The following is a 14,887-nucleotide window of genomic DNA, read 5'->3' on the forward strand; positions in this document are numbered from 1 at the left end:
GGAGGAGCTAGTTTCTTGAGGGATTCATGGCTCTGTTCAAGTGCATCATCGATCATCCCCCGGAGGGCAGAGAGGGGGGTGAGCACTTACCACAATTACGGCCGAAGGCCCAGATGGCTGACAAGTAAGCGCTTACCTTCCGGACAGTAGCAGCATGAGCTATTCAGAAGAGGTCCGCGAGAGGAGTTCCAGATGGCACTGGCTTGTCGAGACGACAACCTCTCCTTGGATGCACTCATTGCGATTGCCATCTGTCTGAATAACCTACTTTGGGAGAATCGATACACTCATCGCTTCTCTCCCTCCCTCAGTGAACACTCTAGATCAGAACCTGAACCAATGGAGGTAGGGGTCACACGCCTCCCCACGGCAGAGCGACGCAGACAGAGACAGCTAGGTCTTTGTGGTGAAGGAGGGCACCATATCCGGCGGTGTCCGGCACTTCTCAATCCGGGATCCACAAGAGCAGAAGAACAGTCACTTGATCTTCCACCACCTGGGGCAGGAGTATTCCATCTTCATCACTTTCTGCTAAGCTCTTTTTGGTGTCCATCACACTAGTTGACTGTCCCTCATGTACTGTGTCTACAGCATTAGTGGATTCCGGTGGCTTGGGAAACTTTATTGACCAGACCCTTACCTCATCGCTTAACATCATCTCATAACCGTTCTCCTCTCGTTCCCGGTTCAAGCCCTCGATTATCGGCCATTAGGATCCGGAACCATCACACACATCACCCAATCACTCACCCTCACGTGAGTACATTCATCAGGAGAACATCCCCTTCATCACCAGTTCGCACGATCAGCCTCCCTTGGCTTCAACGCCATAACCCCACCATCTCATGGTCGAGGATGAAAATCAAACTGGTCACCCGAATGTCAGAGGACTCACATCCCCAGCACCTGTGGTTCCACGTCGGTTAAGAGTCCTGTGGTTTCCCTTCAGCCCAACATCCCGGAGGTATACCAGGACCTGCGGGAGGTATTCTCCAAGACACGCACCATCTGTCTTTTTCCTTATCGCCCCTGGGACTGTGCCATCAACCTGCTGGCAGGGTCTGCACCTCAGCGCAAACACATATACCATCTGTCTGTGGCCGAAACCCAGACCATGGAGGATTACATCCCAAGAGACACTCCAAAAAGGTTTCATACGCACGTTCACTTCTCCTGCGTTGGCTGGTTTCTTATTCGTGGCCAAGAAGGATAGAGGGTTCTGTCCATGTATACATTAGAGGATTCAATGAAATCACCATTAAGTACCGTTACCCTCTCCATTGGTGCCGGCAGCCATAAAACAGCTCCACAGAGCCCGGTTCTTTACCAAACTGGACCTGCGAAGTGGATACTCTCATCCGCATCCGGGATGGGGATGAAGGGAAGACTGCGTTTAGCACAATGTCTTATCACTACGAGTACTTGGCGATGCCATTTGGTTTAGCCAATGCTCTGTCAGTGTTCCAGGCATTCGTTAACGAGGTGTTCGGGGATATGCTCAGACGCCAGGTAGTTGTGTATATCTTTGACATCCTGGTTTACTCGGCTACCCTGGAGGATCACATTACTCACCTTCGAGCAGTCCTGCAACGTCTCCTGGCTAACCACCTGTTTGTCAAGGCTGAGAGGTGACACATTTAATAGAAGACTGTTTCCTTTTTAGGCTTCCAAATCAGCCAGTGAGGATGGACGACAAGAAGCTAGATGCGGTCAGGTCATGGCCAATCCCAACCACCACAAAGGGGTTACAACAGTTTTTGGGGTTGGCGAACGTCTGCCACCATTCTATGAGGAACTTCAGCTCAGTCGACACCCTTCTCACCCCTCTCTTCAAGGGTGGAGAAAGGGCGGTCCGTGTAGTTTGGTGTGGAGCCCAGTGATCGACAGGGCCTTCTGTCTACTCAAGGGATGTTTCACTTCCACCCCAATGGTCAAATCCCATCTCCTTCCCATGGGAAACTCCTTCCTATGCCTCGGCATCCCTGGTACCATCTATCCATTGACTTTGTTACTGATCTCCCTTCTGACGGTTTCACCACCAGATTTTCTAAATCCTGTCATTTAATCCCGCTTTCTGGTCTCTCTAGTGCTCTCCAGGCCGCTAAGACATTGATCCAGCAGATATTATACCCTTCCGGAGGATATCTTGTTCGACCGTGGTCCTCAACTCATATCACGGGTATGGAGAGCCTTTATGGAGAAGCTCGGTGTCACTGTCAGCCTCACTTGCAGGTATAGGCCTCAGTCCAACAGGCAGGTGGAGAGGATGAACCAGGAGCTGGGGAGGTTCCTGATGGAAAGTGGGGGGAAAGTGGGCTTGATTCCTTCCATGGGCAGAGTACTCCCAGAACTCGCTATGTCACTCCTCCACTGGGTTGACCACCTTCCAATGTGTTTTGGGTTTTCATCTGGCCCTAGCTTCTGCGGTTGATGAGTGGTTCAGGCACACAGAGTGTGGCACAACGCTCACATAAGACTCCAGCGTGCTATCCATTATCAAAAGGTGCAGGCAGATCACCACCACAGTGAGACACTAGTGTACGACCCTGGAGATCGTGTCTGGCTTTCTACTAGGAACCTCCCACTCCGCCTGCCCTTTTTGAAGCTGAGCCCCCGGTTTGTGGGGCCGTTCAAGGTTCTCCGGAGGGTCAACGAGGTGACATATAGGTTACAGATTCCCAGTGACTACGGTATCTCACTTTTTCCATGTGTCCCTTCTCAGGCCGGTGGTTCCTGGTCACCTAGCTGATGCTGTCTCCCACAACACCCCTCAGAGGGTGGTCCGGAACTATGTCGTCATATCTCAACCAGACTTCCAATGTCGTCGGGGTTGGCTCCAGTCTCCAGTCTCTGGAGGGGTACCACCCAGAGGAGCCGTGTTGGGTTCGCTGGACTCCACTACTTCCCCATGTCTGGCACTCCCTTAGGTCCTTTCCCCCGTCAGTATAGTTTGTGTTTCATGTCTATATGCTACTCGTGTTCAATATTCCGTTTATTAAACTCACCACCTGCGGTTGCATTCCGATTCCCAGCGTATACATTATGCGTTCTGAGCTAGTCATTAAAAAAAAAGTTTGGTCCACAGATTTAAGTGAATTGGAACAATATGGCCTCTGCATCATGTAATCCAAACAATCAACGTATACATTAAGTGTGCTCATACCGGAAAAGGAAAGGTTTAACGATGAAATTGGCTCCAACTTCCAACTGTTCACTATGTCCCCTAAATTAGGTAGGCACATTACTTCATATGATGTGGGAGTGACCTGCAGTTAAATGCTTCTTGGACCCTTTCACCTTTTGTGACGTTACAGCCTTATTCAAAAATTGACAAAATGTTCCTTAATCTACACACAATACCCCATAATGACAAATGGAAAATGTATTAAATCAAATACCTGTAAATAAGTATTCAGACCCTTTACTCTGTACTTTGTGGAAGCACCTTTGGCAGCAAGTATAGCCTTGAGTATGATGCTACAAGCTTGGCACAGCAGCATTTGGGAGGTTTCTCCCGTTCTTCTCTGCAGATCCTCTCAAGATCTGTCACTTTGGATGGGGATTGTCACTGCACAGTTATCAGGTTCAAGTCTGGTCTCTGGCTGGGCCACTCAAGGACATTCACCGTTGGGATGGTATTGGACAAGTGATGAATAGTGCCTGATGTCCTCCAGATGTGACGCTTGGCATTCAGGCCAAAGAGTTCAAACTTGGTTTCATTAGACCAGAGAATCTTGTTCCTCATGGTTTGAGAGTCTTTTGGGTGCTTTTTGGAAAACTCCAAGTGGGCTGTAATGTGCCTTTTACTGAGGAGTGTCTTCCGTCTGGCCACTCTACCATAAAAGCCTGACTGCTACAGAGATGGTTGTCCTCCTGGAAGGTTCTCCAATCCCCACAGAGGAACTCTGCAGCTTTGTCAGTGACCATTGGGTTCCCTGACAAAGGCCCTTCTCCCGTGATTGCTCAGTTTGGGCTAGGCGGCCAGCTCTAGGAAGAGTCTTGATGGTTCCAAACTTCTTCCATTTAAGAATGATGGAGGTCACTGTGTTCTTGGGGATCTTCAATGCTGCAGACATTTTTGGTACCCTTCCCCAGATCTGTGACTCGATATAATCCTGTCTCAGAGCTGTACGGACCAGTCCTTGCGACCTCATGGCTTGGTTTTTGCTCTGACATGCACTGTCAACTGTGGGTGTCTTTCCAAATCATGTCCAGTCAATTGAATTTACCACAGGTGTACTCCAATCAAGTTGTAGAAACATCAAGGAGGATCAATGGAAACAGGATGCACCTGTAACGGCTGTTGTAGGTGGAAGAAGGTGTGGACCAAAGCGCAGCGTTGTACACGTTCATGATCTTAATAATGGAACACTGAAATACAAAACGTGAATAAACGAAAAAAACGAAACAGTCCTGTAAGGTGCAGAAAAACACTAAACAGAAAATGTAACACCCACAACCAAAATGAGGAAAACAGGCTACCTAGTATAATACTCAATCAGAGACAACATACGACACCCGCCTCTGATTGAGAACCATACTAGGCCTAACACATAGAAAAAAATAACAGACTACCCACCCCAACTCACGCCATGACCAACCTCAAACAAAGACATAACAAAGGAACTAAGGTCAGAATGTGACAGTACCCCCCAAAGGTGCGGACTCCGGCCACAAAACCTGAACCTATAGGGGACGGTCTGGGTGGGCCTCTGTCTGCGGTGGCGGCTCTGGCGTGGGACTTGGACCCCACTCCACCATAGTCTCGGCCCATTTAAGTGGCGCCTTGGGAGCGGCCGACTTCGGACTGGGGACACTTGCCGCGGGAGATTGGACGGGAGATTCCGGCATCGCCGGAGTGAAGGGCGATTCCGGCAGCTTCCGACTGACGGGAGGCTCCGGCAGCTCCTGACTGACGGGCGGCTCCGGCAGCTCCTGACTGACGGGCGGCTCCGGCAGCTCCTGACAAACGGGCGGCTCCGGCAGCTCAGGACAGACGGGCGGCTCCGGCAGCTCAGGACAGACGGGCGGTTCCGGCAGCTCAGGACAGACGGGCAGCCCCGGCAGCTCAGGTCAGACGGGGGGCTCCGGCAGCTCAGGACAGACGGGGGGCTCCGGCAGCTCAGGACAGACGGGGGGCTCCGGCAGCTCAGGACAGACGGGTGGCTCCGGCAGCTCCTGACTGTTTAGTGTTTTTCTGCACCTTACAGGACTGTTTCGTTTTTTTCGTTTATTCACGTTTTGTATTTCAGTGCTCTGGCAGCTAAGGACAGACGGGCGGCTTTGGCAGCTCAGGACAGACGGGCGGCTCTGAAGGGAGGAGACGGAGAGACAGCCTGGTGCGTGGGGCTGCCACCGGATGGACCGGGCTGTGGGGGAGCACTGGAGCCCTGGTGCTCAGCCTTGGCACCACTCTTCCCGGCTGGATCGCCATTTTAGCCCGGACCCTCCAGAGTGCAGGCACAGGTTGAACCGGGCTGTGGGTGAGCACTGGAGATCTGGTGCATACCAGCACCTCTCCCTTAGGCTCAATAAGACGCACTGCACCCTCCCAGCGCATCGGAGACACAGCATGCAGAGCCGGCGCAGGATACCCTGGGCCGAAACAGCGTACTGGAGACCAAACACGCTGGGCCGGCACAACATGCCCTTGCTGGATGCCCACTCTCGCATGGCACTTGTGGGGGGCTGGCCTATAGCCCACCGGGCTATGAGCGCGTACTGGCGACACCGTGCGCTTGACCGCATAACACGGTGCCTGACCAGTACTGCGCTTCTTCTGGTAAGCACGAGGAGTGGGCTCAGTTCTCCATCCTGACTCTGCCACACTCCCCGTGTGGCCCACCCAAAAGAGTCTTGGGGCTGCCTCTCGCGCTGCCGTGCTACTTCCTCAGCTTTCGTTGCCTCCAGCTCTGCCTTGTGGCGGCGATATTCCCCAGCCTGTGCCCTGGGTCCCTTTCCGTCCAAAATCTCCTCCCATGTCCAGGAGTCCAGAACCCTCTGCTCCTGGTCGATACCACGCTGCTTGGTTCTTGGTTGGTGGGTGTTTCTGTAACGGCTGTTGTAGGTGGAAGAAGGTGTGAACCAAAGCGCAGCGTGGTACATGTTCATGATCTTAATAATGGAACACTGAAATACAAAACAACAACGTGAATAAACGAAAAAAAAACGAAAGTCCTGTAAGGTGCAGAAAATCACTAAACAGAAAATTAAACACCCACAACCAAAATGGGGAAAACAGGCTACCTGAGTATGATTCTCAATCAGAGACAACGAACGACACCTGCCTCTGATTGAGAGACTAGGCCAAAAACATAGAAAAAAGAACATAGACTACCCACCCCAACTCACGCTCTGACCAACCTAAAACAAAGACATAACAAAGCAACTAAGGTCAGAACGTGACAGCACCTGTGCTCAATTTCGAGTCTCATAGCAAATGGTTTGAATACTTCAGTAAATAAGGTATTTTTGCTTATTTTTAATAAATGTGCTTTTTAATTATGGGGTATTATGCGTAGGTTGAGGATAAATTATTGAATACATTTTAAAATAAGGCTAATGTACCAAAATGTGGAAAAAATGAAGGGGTCTGAATACTTTCCGAATGCACTGTAAATATTAATTGCGTTGAATCTACTATGTTACTTCAAGATGATAGCTCTTTGAATCTGTCAATCGATCAGACGATTACTGTTGGCAAGCAGCACGGCCACAAAGAAAAGATGTTGGCCCTTAGATGGCGGGAGCAACTTAGAAAGTTTTGGGAGGGTGGGGCTTACGGGATAGGTGGCAAGTGGTGGAAAACATGTTTTCCAGCTTGGGGTGGGGGGAACTAGCAAATGGCTGGTGTGTGTAGAATCAAATATATGAAAAACCTGCTCTCTAGACAGTTGGATAGAAGACATGTAATGACTACAGTACAATGCGGCGTTGTCTGGACTTTTACTGCAAGCCTACACACGTCAGCCTACACACGTCAATATGGATTGATGGATTGTTCTTCTCGTAACACAGTCCAGAAAGAGCTGCTGAGAGGATAAATCAGACAGGGCTTACAGCCCAAATGAGTTGAGCCTCATAAAAAAAAAAGTCCTAGTGAAACAAAAGCATTAAAAAAAAGTCAGCCTTCCCTTTTTGTCCGCTTGCGTGCATGAGAATACCCCATTTTCCATCCATTCACACATCTGGTAGCCATTTTGTGAATGTCCAACATCTAGGCCTACAGCCTGATGCGATGGAGCCAGTGCATAGGAAATATCAAATATTGTCCAGGACTGGAGCCTGGTGTTGGTCCTGGCAGGGAGTCGGTCGACAACCAGCTTCACTTTGAAACACTGACTTTTGGTGGAAGAGGTAAGAGCAGCCCACGTTCCACTGAGCTCGCAATAGCCAGGCATTTTTCCATACCTAAACATAGTGTCATATGTATGACTTATCGAGATGGAACATGAGTAATGTGATATCGCACACATGCTACATCGGGAGGAAAACGTAAGTGTGAAACGTTTGGCTGTCGTTTTAAAACTGATGGTTGGAACGAGTAAACTGAGCACTCCAAACTCACATTTTGTACTTTGGGTATGTCTCCAGCTAGTTCTTTTGATATGATGTTCTCGGTCCAAAGGCGAAGGTGACCAAACATGAAAACTGTGAAAACCGCTTTGGTTCTCATAGAACGTAAGACACTTGTTCATAGTTTACATATCACCATAATCGAGCTTGCTGAAATAAGTAGATTAATTAAATGATGAGAGAATAGTCAGAACAACTGATAACTAAATTAGCAATTTGCACATAGCAAAAGAGTGGCAAAGTATAAGTCATGAATGTGCAGGGAAATGTTAGACTTTGTACCACAGCAGAAAGAGCAATGTATCACAATCCAGAGGTTGAGCGTTGAAATCCCAGACGGGGTCATATTTTAGCTGAACAGTGTACCATTTCATTTAAAATCCCCATACCATTTTATTACTTCAATTATAATGGTTTGATTTTGTGAAGTTAATGTGATAACGTGACATGTAAAGCAACATGTGTTAAAACATTTTACATGTATTTTTTATTTTTTTTTGTGACTAATTTCTATACTGTACAATAATAGTGAAGACATCGAAACTATGAAATAGCACAATTGGAATCATGTAGTAACCAAAAAAATTGTTCAACAAATCAACAAATATTTTATATTTCAGATTCTTCAAAGCTGCCACCCTTTGCCTTGATGACAGCTTTGTACTCTTGGCATTCTCCCTACCAACTACCATGAGGTAGTCACCTGGAATGCATTTATTTAGGATTCAAGGCCCACTTAACCAGCATGGCTACCACAGCGTTCTGCAGTGATATGCCATCACATCTGGTTTGAGCTTAGTGGGACTGCCATTTGATTTTGAACAGGATAATGACCCAATACACCTCCAGGCTGTGTAAGGGCTATTTGACCAAGAAGGAGAGTGATGGAGTGCTGCATCAGATGACCTGGCCTCCACAGTCACCCGACCTCAACCCAATGAGATGGGATGAGTTGGACCGCAGGGTGAAGGAAAAGCAGCCAATAAGTGCTCAGCATATGTGACCTGTTTCAGGAAACTAGGCGTAAGTCGAAGGACACTGCATCACAGGAGAGCCGTTAGAACGTAATGCCTCCTAGAACATGTGAACTTTCATGTTCCTTAATAACAAACTTGTATGCCATCTGTAAATACTAATTCAATTGTTAATTTACGAGCCTAGTTGGTTAAGCCACAGAAAAAGTCTGCAACCTTGCCGCTAACCATGATTGGCTGAGATAATGAGTGGGCTGGACATGCCAAGAGATGAGTTTGGATTGATCTGCCATATAGCATGATTCTGTCTATTTGAGCTGGTTAGTATGTGTAGGTTATCCTGTCTAACGCTGCTTTAAAAACAAAAATGTATCGGAAAGTAATACTTAAAATACTCTACTATGCAGATTCATGCAGGGAGGTAACGTCATGAGTTGTGATTATGGTTCATTGTTTACCTAGCTAGCTAGCTAGCTACATGTCTTAGAAAAAGACTCCACTATGCAAGTAAGCATTTCAATAGAATGTCACCAAGACAGCTGTTGATAGACGTAGCTGGTAAATTTGCTCTGGCTATCTACTCAGATATCAGAGCACTCTTGTCTCAGAGTGCCAGAGCGCAGGATAACTGACAAATTTACAAATAATCAACACCCATTGAATATGGCCGGTGTCAGTAAACCTTGGCAAAAAAATATAAATTATTGCCAGCAGCACTCTTGCAGTCACCAATGCTCTGGATACCATAAAAACAGCCTAACCAGCTCAGCCAATGCGAGTAAAATGGTCAGTTAGCTGTTCTCTCATTTGTGTCTGGAAGTAGCTTGCAAGCTAGCCAACGTTAGCTTGGGTGCTTCACTGTTGTTGTTGGGACAGAATGTGCAGATCAACCCTTAAAGAGATGGGTGGGGCTAAAGCTTAAGAGGGTGTGAACGATGCTGAATGGGTGTAGACAATGAATAGCTTTCCAGTAGGTACCAAAACATTCAAAAGGCCATTTTCTCAAAAGTGAGTTGACAAGTTTATTAACTTTCAAAGCAAAATTAACTTTCCCATTGATCCTCAAATACAGTGTAAAATATACCATTGTGTAGCTCTGTATCTTTGCGTTTAACAATTGTAAAAAAAAAAAAAGATATATTAAAATGTTGCTACATAAGACCAAACCAAGGTGGTCGGTCACATATGTCGGAACTCCTTCAAGACTGTTGGAAAAGCATTCCAGATGAAGCTGGTTGAGGGAATGCAAAGTCTGTGCAAAGCTGTCAAAGGCAAGGGTGGCTACTTTAACATGTTTTTGGTTACGACATGATTCCATGTTATTTCACAGTTTTGATGTTTTCACTATTATTCTACAATGTAGAAAATAGTGCAAATAAAGAAAAACCCTTGAATGAGTAGGTGTGTCCAAACCTTTGACTGGTACTGTATGTTTAATGTCTGCCAATTAGCTTGGCATGCCTCACTTGATATTGCATAAAAATTATTTGGATAAAAAAAAAAGAATCATAGAATTTTACAGGAAACTACAAGCTACTGAGTAGTGATGAAAATAGTGGAACAACTTTGAATGTATTTCTACAGCTGTCAGGGGCAATGTCCTGGAATATGTTGTATTTTCTGTATGGTTTAAAATGTGTTGTATTTGTGCCAACTGTCAGTGGAAATGTTGTACCAGTTTAAGTTGTTTTATCATTATGTTGATGAAGGTTGAGCACCTCTTGACACTGTCAGCTCTGCAATCGCTTTGTAAGAACTGCAATGTTAAGATGTTACTGTGTATTTTCCAGTAGCTTAATGGTAGCTGGGCCACAGGTAAAGTAAAATGTTTAATTTTCAATAGCTTACTGTGAAGTAGTTGCAGGTGGGTTATTGTACAAGTCACAGTAACTTACTGTTGCCAATCCGTCATACTCACTGAACTGATGGTCTAGGAAGAAAATTAGTATTACAATAACATGGTGACTAGGTATAAATTAAATATCACATGCACTTATCTTAGCCTCTAGAAATCTAATTAGCGTAATAATTTAAATTATTTAAATCTGTCAGTTTAAGCCAGAGATATTATTTGCATGGGCTGCGTCTCAATCCACTGCATCCACCAATGTCGACGCCCCCCACCTGCGGTGAAAGGTGGAAGAGCGGTGTTTGTCAAACCATGAGACGTCCCGAAAATCGGTCTTCTCACAAAAGCGTCTGTAGATTCCGAATGGTGTTGCAAACAAACTATGGAAAGATGGCTCTCACGAACAAGATGGTGTAATCCGCTTTGATTGATGACCCCCACAAGCATCATGGGACTACAGTGCATTCGGAAAGTATTCATTCAGACCCCTTCACTTTATCCACATTTTGTTACATTCCACACTTTTTCTCAAATGGATAAACAGATGTTTTTTTTCCTCATCAATCAACACACAATACCCTATAATGACAAAGCAAAAACAAGTTTAGATTTATTTTTCAAACGTATTGAAAATATAAAACAGAAATACCTTATTTACATAAGTAGTCAGAACCTAAATGACTCAGACCATGAGAAAAAAATATTCTCTGGTCTGATGAAACCAAGAATGAACTCTTTGGCCTGAATGCCAAGCTCCATCCCTACAGTGAAGCATGGTGGTGGCAGCATTTTCAGTGGCAGGGATAGGGAGACTAGTCAGGATCAAGGGAAAGATGAACAGCACAAAGTACAGAGAGATCATTGGTGAAGACCTACTCCAGAGTGCTCAAGACCTCAGGCAGGGGCAAAGGTTCTCCTTCCAACAGGACAATGACCCTAAGCACACAGCCAAGACACAGCAGGAGTGGACAATGTCCTTGAGTGGCCCAGCCAGAGCCCGGACTTGAACCCAATCGAACATCTCTGGAGACCTGAAAATAGTTGTTCCCATCCAACGTGACAGAGCTTAAGAGGATCTGCAGAGAATAATGGGAGAAACTCCTCAAATACAGGTGTGCCAATCTTATAGCGTCATACCCAAGAAGAGTCAAGGCTGTAATCGCTGCCTACGGTGCTTAAACAAAGTACTGAGTAAAGGGTCTGAATACTTATGTAAATGTCACATCGGTTGTTTTTTTTATACATCTAAAATAGTTTTTGCTTTGTCATTATGGGTATTGTGTGTCGATTGATGAGTAAAACAACAATTGAATCCATTTTAGAATAAAGCTGTAATGTAACGAAATACGGAAAAAGTCAAGGGTTCTGAATACACTGTACATGTAGGAAGGGGTAAAAGTAGTAGCAGTATATGTGAAGTGTGACTATGTGTATGTCTCTGTGTGTGTGTGTGTGTGTGTGTGTGTGTGTGTGTGTGTGTGTGTGTGTGTGTGTGTGTGTGTGTGTGTGTGTGTGTGTGTGTGTGTGTGTGTGTGTGTGTGTGTGTGTGGTGTCAATATGTATGTGTGTGTGAGCATATGTAGAGCGTGTGTTGGAGAGTCAGTGTAGCATGTGTGAGTGTGTGGGTCGAGTATATTGAGTGTGCAGAGACAGTGCAAGAGAGTCAGTAACGTATACTCTACGTCAAGTGTCCTTGAGCACTGATAGTTTTACATTGATGTAATGTTGGTGGTGATAATTTTTACAATTATTTACTTTATCGTGGGCAGCTTTTTGTAAAGTGCAGAAATGTGTTATTGCCAATAAGTCTGTAGCCATCTCTCATATATGCTCTCAGACCACAGTACAAAATTCTACAATATTTTAAAGTAATTGAAATCAGAATAAGGCAGCATACTGTCATTTTATAGAAATAACACCAAGTTGTATATGTTTACTTTATTTTTACTGCAACTTTAGAAAAAGTGCAGAAATGTATTTTTGTCAATAAATATATATCCAATCTCTATTATGTCCACAGACCTGGTGGTCCAGCAGGAACTTTAGGTAGCTAGCAACCAAGAGGTTGTGAGCTCAAACTCCAAGTGAGGTTGAGTCCCAAGTAATCAGCATATGGTAGTATACTGTCCATTCACATTAACACCTTCATTTAGCTGTAAAATTAGAGTAACTTGTTCTAAATTTACCATATTTTCAACGCAACTAGACAAAAACCTCCATGGGACGATGACACAACATTCTGAGAACATCCTAAAAACACCTTTGGGGACATCCCTGGAATAAACCGGGAACTAGACAATACCTGCATGGAAACATGGCTGTTTAAATTATGCCTTTTAAAGTGAAATATTCAAAATTACATTTGACACCTGGGCTTTCACATGTGCTCAACTGTTGTCACATGTAATTTCACAGTATCACATGTTGTATCCCTGTGTTTACACATTTATTTCACATTCATTTCATGAGTTCATGTTCTCACATGTTGTCACGTGTGGAGTTCTATGTCATCATATGTTGCTTCACATGTTGTCACATGTTATCACGTGACATTCACGAGGTTTCTCCATGAGGGATTGATTGATTGTTTGATTATGTAGGCACTATGTTGGCCTACATTTCTGTGGACAGATCAGGACTTGTTTTGTCTCTGCCCAAGATTGTCCCTTCATCAACCTGAAGGGCTTCGCACAACTTTCATCAGGTCGCCCCCACCCCAAATCTGCTTTCCTCATACTAACCTCTCATTCAATCCACTCTCTCTGTGTCTTCTCTTTGCATTCCCTCTCTTCTATTCCATCTTTTTTCTTATTTTTTTGCAGTCTCTTTTATTCAATTGCACTCTCGCCTAAACAATCCCCTCTCCTGTCAGCTAATCACTCTTCTTCGCCCTCTGACCGGGTCTTTTCTTAGTCTGAGCAGACGGCTACCACCGATTTCAAAAGTGAATTAGGATGTTGGAGTTTTCTCTGCAGGGGAATATAGTAATAGAGAGATACACTGTACCTCTCTCTGGCAGTTATATGGTCCAGATGCACTATTTGGTGTCAACGGTCAATCAGCAGATGTAGGCACGGCGGTGTGCCACTTTGTTATGGTGCTGTGGTTCCATGTCTATACATTATTCACAGAGAGACTCGCTGTATTGTTCTCTCTTGGCCTATAGCCTGGGTTTCCGGCACACGTGTGCTCTCCGACAAGGCGTGGTATTACACGACAGTCTGTGAAACCGATGCAGCCTTTCCCCGGAGGCTCGGTTCCAGTGTCAATTCGGCAAAGCAGCATTCCAAAGTCGTCTTTGTTGTGGTGGTGAATGTTCTGGGGCATTGTCTGGGGGATGTGGTCTACGCGCCGCGACAAAGAGGCGTTGCGGCAGCCTGGGAAAGCCACAGCCCGATCTGCTCTCTATGGACGTTTCAAAGAACAACAAGATGGAGACGCAGGCCGGTCAACGAGCAGCTTAGGTAACATTGTGACTCAAAGCACAAGGCAATATGACTTTCTCAGACGGTTCACAGCACGCACAGCCCTCGGAGAAACATGTCAACGAGTCATATAATGGACGTCTTCTGAATATGACATTTCATTGCGGGCCAGGTGGTGACAAAGCTGCTGCTCCCAAACCCTAAGTAACTCTTTGATCCAATCCAAACTGGATCAATCTAACAGTTGGCACAGAAAGCCAATGAAAACAGATGAATCGCGGAGCATCTTAACCGCTACACTTGGAGGGCAGGGGCAAAACATACCACTTCAGTGTAATAGGCTGGCAAAAGTGAGGAGATCAATCTATCATGTCAGCTGACTGGACTGGATGAGGAGCAGGTTTGCCATCTCCGCCAGGCTGGCTTGTTACCATGTTAATCAGACGTGTTTGCTTTTGTTTGGGAAAAAGAAAAAGTAGGAGGACAGAGATATATTGCAATGTTCCAGTGTGAAAGTTTTCATGTGTGTTTTACTCAATCCGGCTCTCACAAATGCTCTCCGTCTTGGTGCTTTGTCATAATTGGGAATGTAGTCCTCGAAAGAAGAGACAATGTAATTGAACAGGCTTTGCTTATGCCATTACAAAATGATTAATACTGTTTATATTTTTTGTATTATTATTATTATTTAAAAAAGTGTAGGGTGGTAGATCAGCCTTAATATTGCAGATAGATTGTAGCTTCTATCAACGTAATTCCAATCCCCATATATTTTTTGTAAATCTATCTATATGTTTTACAAATCTATCTATCTATCTATCTATCTATCTATCTATCTATCTATCTATCTATCTATCTATCTATCTATATATATATATATATATATATATATATATAAATACTTGTTTGCCCCACTGTATGTCACACATGCAGCTAACAAAAATATATGGAAATGTCTGCTCTACCAAATATTACAACCAACTGATACGCCGGATTCAAAACTAATCATTTCTCTATTGAAATGATTATACAAAATTCTTGCAACCAATAGAATGTTGTATGTA

General features: G+C 45.1%; 1 protein-coding gene across 5 annotated transcripts in view; it reads right to left on the reverse strand.

Annotated features, from left to right (window-relative positions):
• Positions 1 to 14,887, reverse strand: part of sugct (succinyl-CoA:glutarate-CoA transferase) — a 157,377-nt gene that overhangs the window by 88,005 nt on the left and 54,485 nt on the right. The gene's annotated exons all lie outside the window — the stretch shown is intronic.

The sequence above is a fragment of the Oncorhynchus keta genome, chromosome 4 (genome assembly GCF_023373465.1).
Source record: "Oncorhynchus keta strain PuntledgeMale-10-30-2019 chromosome 4, Oket_V2, whole genome shotgun sequence".
Classification (NCBI taxonomy): domain Eukaryota; kingdom Metazoa; phylum Chordata; class Actinopteri; order Salmoniformes; family Salmonidae; genus Oncorhynchus; species Oncorhynchus keta.